Raw genomic sequence first — 9,207 nt, 5'->3', positions numbered from 1 at the left:
AGATCTGACATATTACCGATGTCTGTATTGATTAGGTCCCTAGCCTTTGGTACTGCCTCTTGTTCTTTTTTTTGTGGTGAATTTTTCCATCTTGTCATTTTGTCCAGATAAGAGTATATGAAGGAGCAAGTAAAATACTAAACCGGTGGTAAAGACCCCAGGAAAATATGCTTTAATCAAATCAGAAGAGATCCCAATTCGTGGGGGCGAGAAAGGGATAAAAAGAGGTTCAGGAAAAAAAAAGAAACAATTAAAAAAAGAAAACGAATAAAAAAATATAAAAAAGAATATATATATATATATATACATATATACATATATATATATATATTAGAAAAACTAGTTAAAAAAGTTAAAAAAGAAAAGGGTAAAAGTTAAAAAAAATTTAGCAGAAGAAGAAAAAAAAATTGAAAAAGAAAAAAAAATTAAATTAACTGCAAGACTAAAGAATCATGGGGAGAAAGCCATGCGTTCTGTGATTTGCTTTCTCTTCCTCTGGAATTCCACTGCTATCCTTGGTATTGAACCTGTGCTCCTTGGTAGGTGAACTTTGTCCTGGCTGTATTTCTTGTTGATCTTCTGGGGGAGGGGCCTGTTGTAGTGATTCTCTTTGCCCCAGGCAGAATTGCACCGCCCTTACCAGGGGCCTGGCTGAGTAATTCGCTCGGGTTTGCTTTCAGGAGCTTTTGTTCCCTGAATGCTTTCCGTAGAGTTCCGGAGGACGGGAATGAAAATGGCTGCCTCCCAGTCTCCAGCCCGGAGGAGCCGAGAGCTCGTGGCTCCACTCCTCAGTGAGCCCTCAGAGAACAGCGTCCAATTACTCCCGTCTCCCTGGCCTCCGGCCGCGCTCCAAGCTGACCGAGCCTGTGACTGGTTCAAGGTAACCCTGAGCTGAGAGCTCACTCCTCGGCTCTGTCTCTGTAGCTGGCATCCCTGTACTAATACCTGCAAGCTCTGTGACACTCAGACACCCCCAATCCTTCTGTGACCCTGCGGGACCTGAGGCCACGCTGACCCCGTGTGGGCTTCACCCCGGTTTAGCCTCTGGAGCGATGTCCCTCAGCGGAACAGACTTTTAAAAGTCCTGATTTAGTGCTCCCTTGCTCTGCCGCTTGCCAGGAGCCGGCCCCTCCCCCCGTGGTCCATCTTCCCGTCGCTTTGGATTCACTTCTCCGCCAGTCCTACCTTTCAGAAAGTGATTGATTTTCTGTTTCTAGAATTGCTGTTCTTCTTCTCTTCAGTCTCCCGTTGGATTTGTAGGTATTTGCAATCTTTAGATAAGCTATCTAGTTGATCTCCTGCTACCTGAAGTAGTCTCAGCCTGCTACTTCTCCGCCATATTGACTCCTCTCTCCATTTTCACAATTCTTAAGGGTTCATCCTGTACATACTCCACCTTTGTGTGTTGAGTGTCTTTTTTTTAATTTTTAATTTTTTATCACCATATAATGTATTATTAGCCCCAGGGATACAGGTCTGTGAATTGCCAGGTTTACACACTTCACAACACTCTGTGTTGAGTGTCTTGTAGGCTGATGACATTTATAGGTTCCTGGAGTTTGCAGAGCTGTGCATAAGCCAGACTTCCTGGGCTGTTTGTTGAATGAAGCAACTGGACATCACTCTCAGTCATGTCTCTTGCGAAATGTTGGACTGTTCAATGGATGGAAAAACCCATGACGTCCGATAGTATGTAAGTAAAAGGAATGGATTACCACTGTCCCTATTTCTGCCTTTACTTGCTTCCAGACTGTTCTCACTGGAACAGCCTGAGTATTACTATGAAGGGGTCAGTCTCTTAATATCACTCCTTGAAGTTCTCCAGTAGCTTTTGACCTCATTCAGAGTAAAAGCCATGTTTCCCACCTGCCCATACATTATCTGGATTCAGGTGATTCTCCTTTTGTGTCTGCACTGGTCTTTAGTTATTACAGAACATGCAAAGTCTTCTCCTGACTCAGAGCATTTGCTTTTATGTTTTTTTTCCCTTTCCTTCCAAGATAATCTCAATAGTTTTCTTTTTCTTTTTCATTTTCTGCAGATTTTACATAAATGTCACTTTCTAAATGAGGCCTAACCTGATGGCTTTACTGTATATTGGAAACTTATGTGAATTTAGGGAGCATTTATGATCGTGACAAATATGAACACATTTTATTTACATATTTTACATATTGTTTGCCTTCCTCCATTGAAAATGCAAGGTCAAGGAAGGCAGCCCTTTTTGTCTGATTTTGTTTCTCTTTTGTCTCTGTTTTACTGCTGAATATTTAGTTCTTAAATCTGTGCCTGCACATTGTATGCATTTCATACACACATAGTGCTTTAAAGAACAAAAGTTAATTCCCTTGATGTGAGTGTGGGAGATAGCTGTTGAGAGAGGAGCAAGTATTTCCTAGTTTTCCAAAAAGATATGTGTGGGAAAGCTTTGTAACAGTTTCCCAAAGATAATGGGCATAGGTTATTTGCTGTTCTCCTTCCTTCCTTTTTGTCATTGTGACAATAATGTGGAAGCAATGTCTGGAGATCATCCACACCTTTGGACTCCAGAATAAGAACCTTATCCTATAGATGAACTCTGATAAGGTGGAAGGAGCATATTCACTGAAGATTTCATGGAACAGAGTTGCCTTACTAGTTGTAATGGTTGATTTTATGTGTCACATTGCTGGGCCACTGGGTGTTCAGATATTTGGTCAGAGTATTTGGGGTATTTCTTTAAGGGTATTTGGAGATGAGGTTAACATTTAATACTGTAAACTTAGGAAAGCAGATAGCCTTTCCTGATGTTGGTGGGCCTTGTCTAATCGGTTGAAGACCTGAATAGAACAACAACAAAAACACTTGAGTTTAGGAGTAACAGCAAATGATACCTGTGGGCAGTCAGTGAATTCCTCTGTCTCTGTAGAGAATACTAATACATCAGTCTAGACAGCAGTGAAGGATGTATGTGGGATAAATTAATTTCTGTTATGTTTAAGCCACTGCTACTTTGTGGTTTGTTTTTGTTGTTGTTGTTGTTGTTTTGTTTTTTTGTTTTTCCCACTGAATACAGGGAAGTGGATCTTTTTTCATTATAATTTTAGGAATGAAAAATTCAATATTCCCTACTTAAAATATAAATAATGAAGTTAAATAACATCAAAATATAGAATTATTTAATATACTAAATAGGCAGCAAAATATTGTATGTCTTTTCACTCTGATCCTTCAGTTTATATGCAGGAGTCTTGTGGTAATGTAGAAGGTGAGGATCATTGTTTTAATTCGGGTCTGACTTTAGATGCTGGCCCATTATGGGCTGTTCAGCCAGTGAACATTTCTAGATGTAGCTAAATTCCTATAGCAAGGACTCATTCACTGCATACAATAATCATTGCCATTCCCCCTAAACTTTTTTACTTCAGTTGTTTTGTACTGACCAAGGTTCATTTGGGTATTTTACAACCATTTGTTAGTTTAACAATGATAATCATATCAGTATCCATGAGATATATCACTCATGGATCAAATACTAAAAAAAAAGTGATTTCAATATCATTTCTCTGTTGTAAATTAATATTTAAGTCTGAAGTCATTTTGAATTTCTTCATCAGGCTCAAGTATAAGAACTTTGCTAACCATTTTTTTTCTTTAAAGCAGAGTCAACTAAGTTTTACTACAAACAGTAGGATAGGAAATATTTTAGGCTTTCCAAGGGAGTTGGGCTCTGTCCCAGCTCTACACATGGATACCTTGAAGATGTTGTGGGTTTAATTCCAGACCACTGCAATAAAGCAAATATCACAATAGAGTCAACTGAAATTTTTGGTTTCCAAGTGGATATTAATGTTATATTTACACTGTAATTTATACTCTATTAGTGTGCAAAACCATTATGTCTAAAAAATGCACATACCTTAATTAAAAAACACTTTATCATACATGAGTTCCATTACTCACATACTTCTAATGCCATATATTGAATTCATATAATGAAACAGTCTCTGGCCCTGCAGCTCTGTGTCGTGATGCAATTGAGTTGCTACAGTGAAACATGGAATTGTTCCTAGAAACTAATCTTACAGTGGGATAAATAGAGTAAACTCATTACACATGAAAGTGACTGGGATCACATAAATATTTCCAACTAAAGCCAAACTCGACTAAAATTTCCCTTGGTCCAATCCATAGGCAAAAGGAACCACAACAAAAGCAATAAAGGAGATTCTTATGACTCTTTTCAAACAGCAGAAATATACATTAAAATTGAAAATTAAACTTTCCATATGATTCCTTATAAATACCTGATGTGTGGTGCTTACCTCTTTTGATAAGTTTTACTAATTCTAGGCTTTAATTTAAGACTAACTAAGAGTATCAATGTATTACCAAAAATATATTTGTTATTTCAACCAAATAATAATAATTATAGCAAAAACTTATAGTAGCAATCCTTGGTGTAGTGGTGACCAGCACTATTCTAAGGCTGTTTCATATATGAACTAATTTCTACTTCACAGCAACCACTGTACAGTTATCCTCCTGATAAAAGTGAGGCACATGGGCTACAATCTATGCCTGAAGTTCCACAGCCAGTGAATGGCACGGCCCTGACGTGGCCCCAGACAGCTGGGTGCCACAGCCCTTATGTCTTACATAGCAAGACACACACTGAAGTATCTAAGTTGAAGATGTTATCTTAGTGCCTCCTAGCTTGTGGACATCCTGTCTTCTGGTCAGATGCAAGCTACATGAATTGATCTGTGTCATCAACATCTAGATACTTTTCATTTTTTTTTAAAGATTTTATTTATTTATTTAACACAGAAAGAGAGATCACAAGTAGGCAGAGAGGCAGGCGGGGGGGTTGTGTGGGAAGCAGGCTCCCTGCTGAGCAGAGAGCCCAATGCGGGGCTCTATTCTAGGACCCTGAGATCACAACGCAAGCGGAAAGCAGAGGTTTAACCCACTGAGCCACCCAGGCGCCCCAATACTTTTCATTTTTGACTCTCACTAAAGCCATGCTTTTATCTTTGGAAGACATTTTGCCCATTCACATATGTCATTTAGGATTTTAATTCTCTTCAAAAGTGCATGTTACTAAGTTAGTTACAGAGTCCTAGTTACTAGAGATTACAGAATTCTCCTTTGAAGCTTCACACACTTTTAGGTGCACTATCAGCCTAGTCACTTACCCAAGTATATATACATACATGTGTGTATGTATGAATGTTTGTGTATACACACAGTAATACACATGCATGCATGCATCTGTATGTATCTGTACATATATACAAATTTATATACACAGACACACACCCACATAAACGTTCTTGTGTATTTTTTGTTTTTGTCTCCCATTGTAGAGCAGAATACATGGAGTTTGATTTTTTAAAGGGAGATAACAAAGCATTGATGTAACTTTATAAGTAACAAGAATCTGGTAGACACCCAAAAAGGTTGGATAATGATAAACAGTGAGGGCTCTCAGGGTATGATGTATGACTTGTAGCTATTTTTTTCAAGAAGTTGTGGCAAGTTGCAGAAACATGTAAGTTTCTTAAACATAATTTTTAATCTTCTTTGACATACCTCACTAGTGTAGATCTTGAAAAAAAGAGCCTTTAATTATATAATAACCTTGAACTATTTAAGAAAGCTTACAGGTTGACATAAAGCAATTTCAGATAATTGCGCTTAATTTAAAGGGATATAAGATACAACTTGAAAAATTATAATTCCTTTTTGGGCTTTTTTTTCATAATAATAAACTCTTAGGTAAACTGTTGAAGAGGTTGTTTCAAATAGTGGTTATATAGATATCTGCAGAGAGCACTTCACATGTTTCACATATATAATTTAGATAAATGCAATAAAATAAATTATATTTCTATTTAAGGGAAAATGTTCTGAATGAAACCTATAAACAATGCATTGATAAATATGTATATAATTTCAAACATTGTATTGCTAAAATACATATTGCATAATTAAAATACCTATAATATTTAAATATATAACATGCAAAAATGCTTAAACATATAGGATTATATAAAATATATAGAATTAGATAAAGATGAAAACTAGATTTCAGAATTTGGTATTTGGTATTTTCCTTTAATTGACTATATATCTATCTATATATAGATAGATAGATAAATAGTCATATATATATATGGTGTTTGACAATGAAGCTGACCAAAATGGTGCTTTTATTTATTAACTATGTAACTTTGGGCAGTTATAGTATTTAATCTCTCTGAGCCTCAGTTTTCTCATTTAGAAACTCAAGTATCATTGTAGTACCCAAATCAAAGTATGAGAATTAATTAATACAATATGTTTAAAACTCTTAGAGGTCTACTTCATAGAAACTAAACCTTCATTAAAAGTTAATTCATATTAATATTACATATATATACTGTTGTTAGGAGAGGAGAAAACAAGAGTAAGAGAAAAAGAGACCATGGTCTGTGTGATATGTATGTATATGTGTTGTGTGTTTATAAAGTACATCTATAAAATTCACAAAGTTTATAAAGTTACAGATCTAATAAATTACAGAGCTATTTCAGTTAGCTTCAGAGTCCACCACTGTATATATTGCTACTTTAAGGAAATGTCAAATTCTCAAACCTTGGTTTCATCTTTTTCTTTTTCTTAAAATCATTATATGAATATTCTGAATGTAAAGTGAGTTACATTCAGAAATATTTTATTTTGCATAGCCACACTTCAGAGAATATTGAAGTTCCAATCCACCACAATAAAGCAAATAGCACCAAAAAAGATGACCTAAATTAATTTTTTGGTTTGCCAGGACTATAAGTTATGTTTATACCATACTGTCATCTATTAACCTATAATAACATTATGTCTAAAGACCAATATATATACCTTAATTTATTAATACTTCACTGCTGAGAAATGCTGACCATAATCTAAGGTTTCAGCAAGTTAGAATCTTTTTGGTGGTGGAGGGTCTTGTCTCGATGTTTATGGCTGCTAAAGAATCAGGATGGTGGTTGCTGAAGGTGGGGTAGCTGTGGCAATTTCTTAAAAGAAGGTAACAGTGAACTTTACAACATTGATTAACTCTCTTTAAGAAACAATTTTTCTGTAACATGCAATGCTGTTGTATTTTAACTACAGCATAACTTTTTTTTTTTTTTTTCAAAATTAGGGTCAGTCCTTTTAAACCCTGCCACTGCTTTATCAGCTAAATTTACATAATATTCTGACAGCTTTGTTGTCATTTCAGCAATCTTCACAACACCTTCACTAGTAGTACATTCCACCTCAAGAAAGCACTTCTTTGCACATCCGTAAGAAGCAACTTCTCATCCATTAAAATGTTCTCATGAGCATTTCAGTCCTACCTTCAAGCTCTACTTCTAATTCTAATTCTCTTGCTATTTCCACCAAATCTTCACTAATTCTTCCACTGAAGTCTTGAATCCCTTAAAGTCATTCATGAGGGTTGGAGTCAACTTTTTGGAAACTCCTATTCATGTTGATATCTTGACTTCATGAATGTAGAATAATGAATGTTCTTAATGGTGTCTACAATGGAGAGTCCTCTACAGAAGGTTTTCAATTTGTTTTGCCTAGATTCATTAGAGAAGTTACTATCTATGACAGCTGTAGCTTTACCAAATGTATTTCCTAAGTAATAAGACTTGAGAATCAAAATGATTCCTTGATCCATGGGCTACAGGATGGATATTACATTAGCAGTCATGAAATCAACATTAATCTCATTGTCCATCTGCACTAGAGCTCTTGGATGACCAGGTGCATTGTCAAAGAGCAGTCATATCAAATCCTTTTTTTCTGAGCAGTAGGTCTCAGCAGTGGGCTTAAAATACTCAGTAAATGTTGTGAACAGATGACCTGTCACTGAGGCCTTGTTATTCCATTTATAGAGCACAGACAAAATAGATCTCTCATCATTCTTATGGGACCTAGGATTTGCTGAATGGTAAATGAGCATTGGCTTCAACTTAAAGTCACCAGCTGCATAACAACAGCCCCTAACAACAGCCCCTAACAACAGAATCAGCCTCTCCTCTGAAGCTTTAAAGCCAGGCATTGATTTCTCTCCAGCTAGGAAAGTCCTAGATGGCATCTTCTTCCAATAGAAGGTTGTTTCATCTGCATTGAAAACCTGTTGTTTAGTGTAGCCACCTTCATGACTTATGTGAGCTGGATCTTCCGGAAAGCTCGCTGCAGCTCCTACAGCAACACTTGTGACTTCACCTTGCACTTTTCTGTTATGGAGATGGCTTCTTTCCTCAAACCTCATGGACCAACTTCTGCCAGCTTTCAGCTTTTCCTCTGTGGCTTCCTCACCTCTCCCAGCTTTCCTAGAATTGAAGAAAGTGGGGCCTTAATCTGGATCAGACTTTGGCTAACGTGAAAATTGTGGCTGGTTTGATCTTCCATTCAGACCATTCAGATGTTCTCCACATCAGCCTTAATGCTTATTCATGTGTTATTCATGTGTTCACTGGGGCATCACCTTTTAATTTCCCTCAAGAACTTTTCTTTACATTCATAAACTGTTTAGTGTAAGAGGCCTAGATTCAGCCTGTCTTAGCTTTCAGCATGACTTTCTCACTAAACTTAATCATTTCTAGCTTTTGGTTTAAAGTGAGAGATGTGCAACGCTTACTTTCACTTAAACACTTAGAGACCATTGTAGGGTTATTAGTTGGCCTAATTTTATATTGTTTTGTCTCTGGGAATAGGGAGGCATGAGGAGAGGGAGAGAGATGGGAACAACCAGTTGGTAGAACAGTCAGAACACACGTAACATTTATCAGTTAAGTTCCCCATCTTAAGTGGGCATGGTTCATGGAACCCTAAAGTATTTACAATGATCCCATTAAAGATCATTTATCACAGATCACCTTAGCAAAATAATAAAGAAAAGTTTGAAATATTGTGAGTTTGATTAAAACATGACACAGAGGTGTGAAGTAAGGAAATGTAGTTGGGAAAATGGTGCCCATAGACTTGTGCAAAGCAGGGTTGCCACAAACCTTCAGTTTGTAAAAAAATGCAGCATCTGTGAAGAGCAATGAAACCAAGTGCAGTAAAAAGAGATAAGCTAGTACGTAGATTGGTCCTTGTTTACCTTGACAAACATTTCCTATATCTTTGAAGCACTGTATACTGCCGCTTAAAAATTAAACATTGTAACTTTACACTGATTTGTGTGAT

The 9,207-nt window shown here is 36.7% G+C and overlaps 1 pseudogene; it reads right to left on the bottom strand.

Annotated features, from left to right (window-relative positions):
• Positions 1-7,124: 7,124 nt before the first annotated feature.
• LOC111153167 lies at positions 7,125-8,681 on the bottom strand (annotated as a pseudogene).
• Positions 8,682-9,207: the final 526 nt, after the last annotated feature.

Source organism: Enhydra lutris, unplaced genomic scaffold, assembly GCF_002288905.1.
Source record: "Enhydra lutris kenyoni isolate GAN:26980312 unplaced genomic scaffold, ASM228890v2 scaffoldscaffold3, whole genome shotgun sequence".
Taxonomy (NCBI): Eukaryota; Metazoa; Chordata; class Mammalia; order Carnivora; family Mustelidae; genus Enhydra; species Enhydra lutris.
This window is presented reverse-complemented; position numbering and strand designations above follow the sequence as displayed.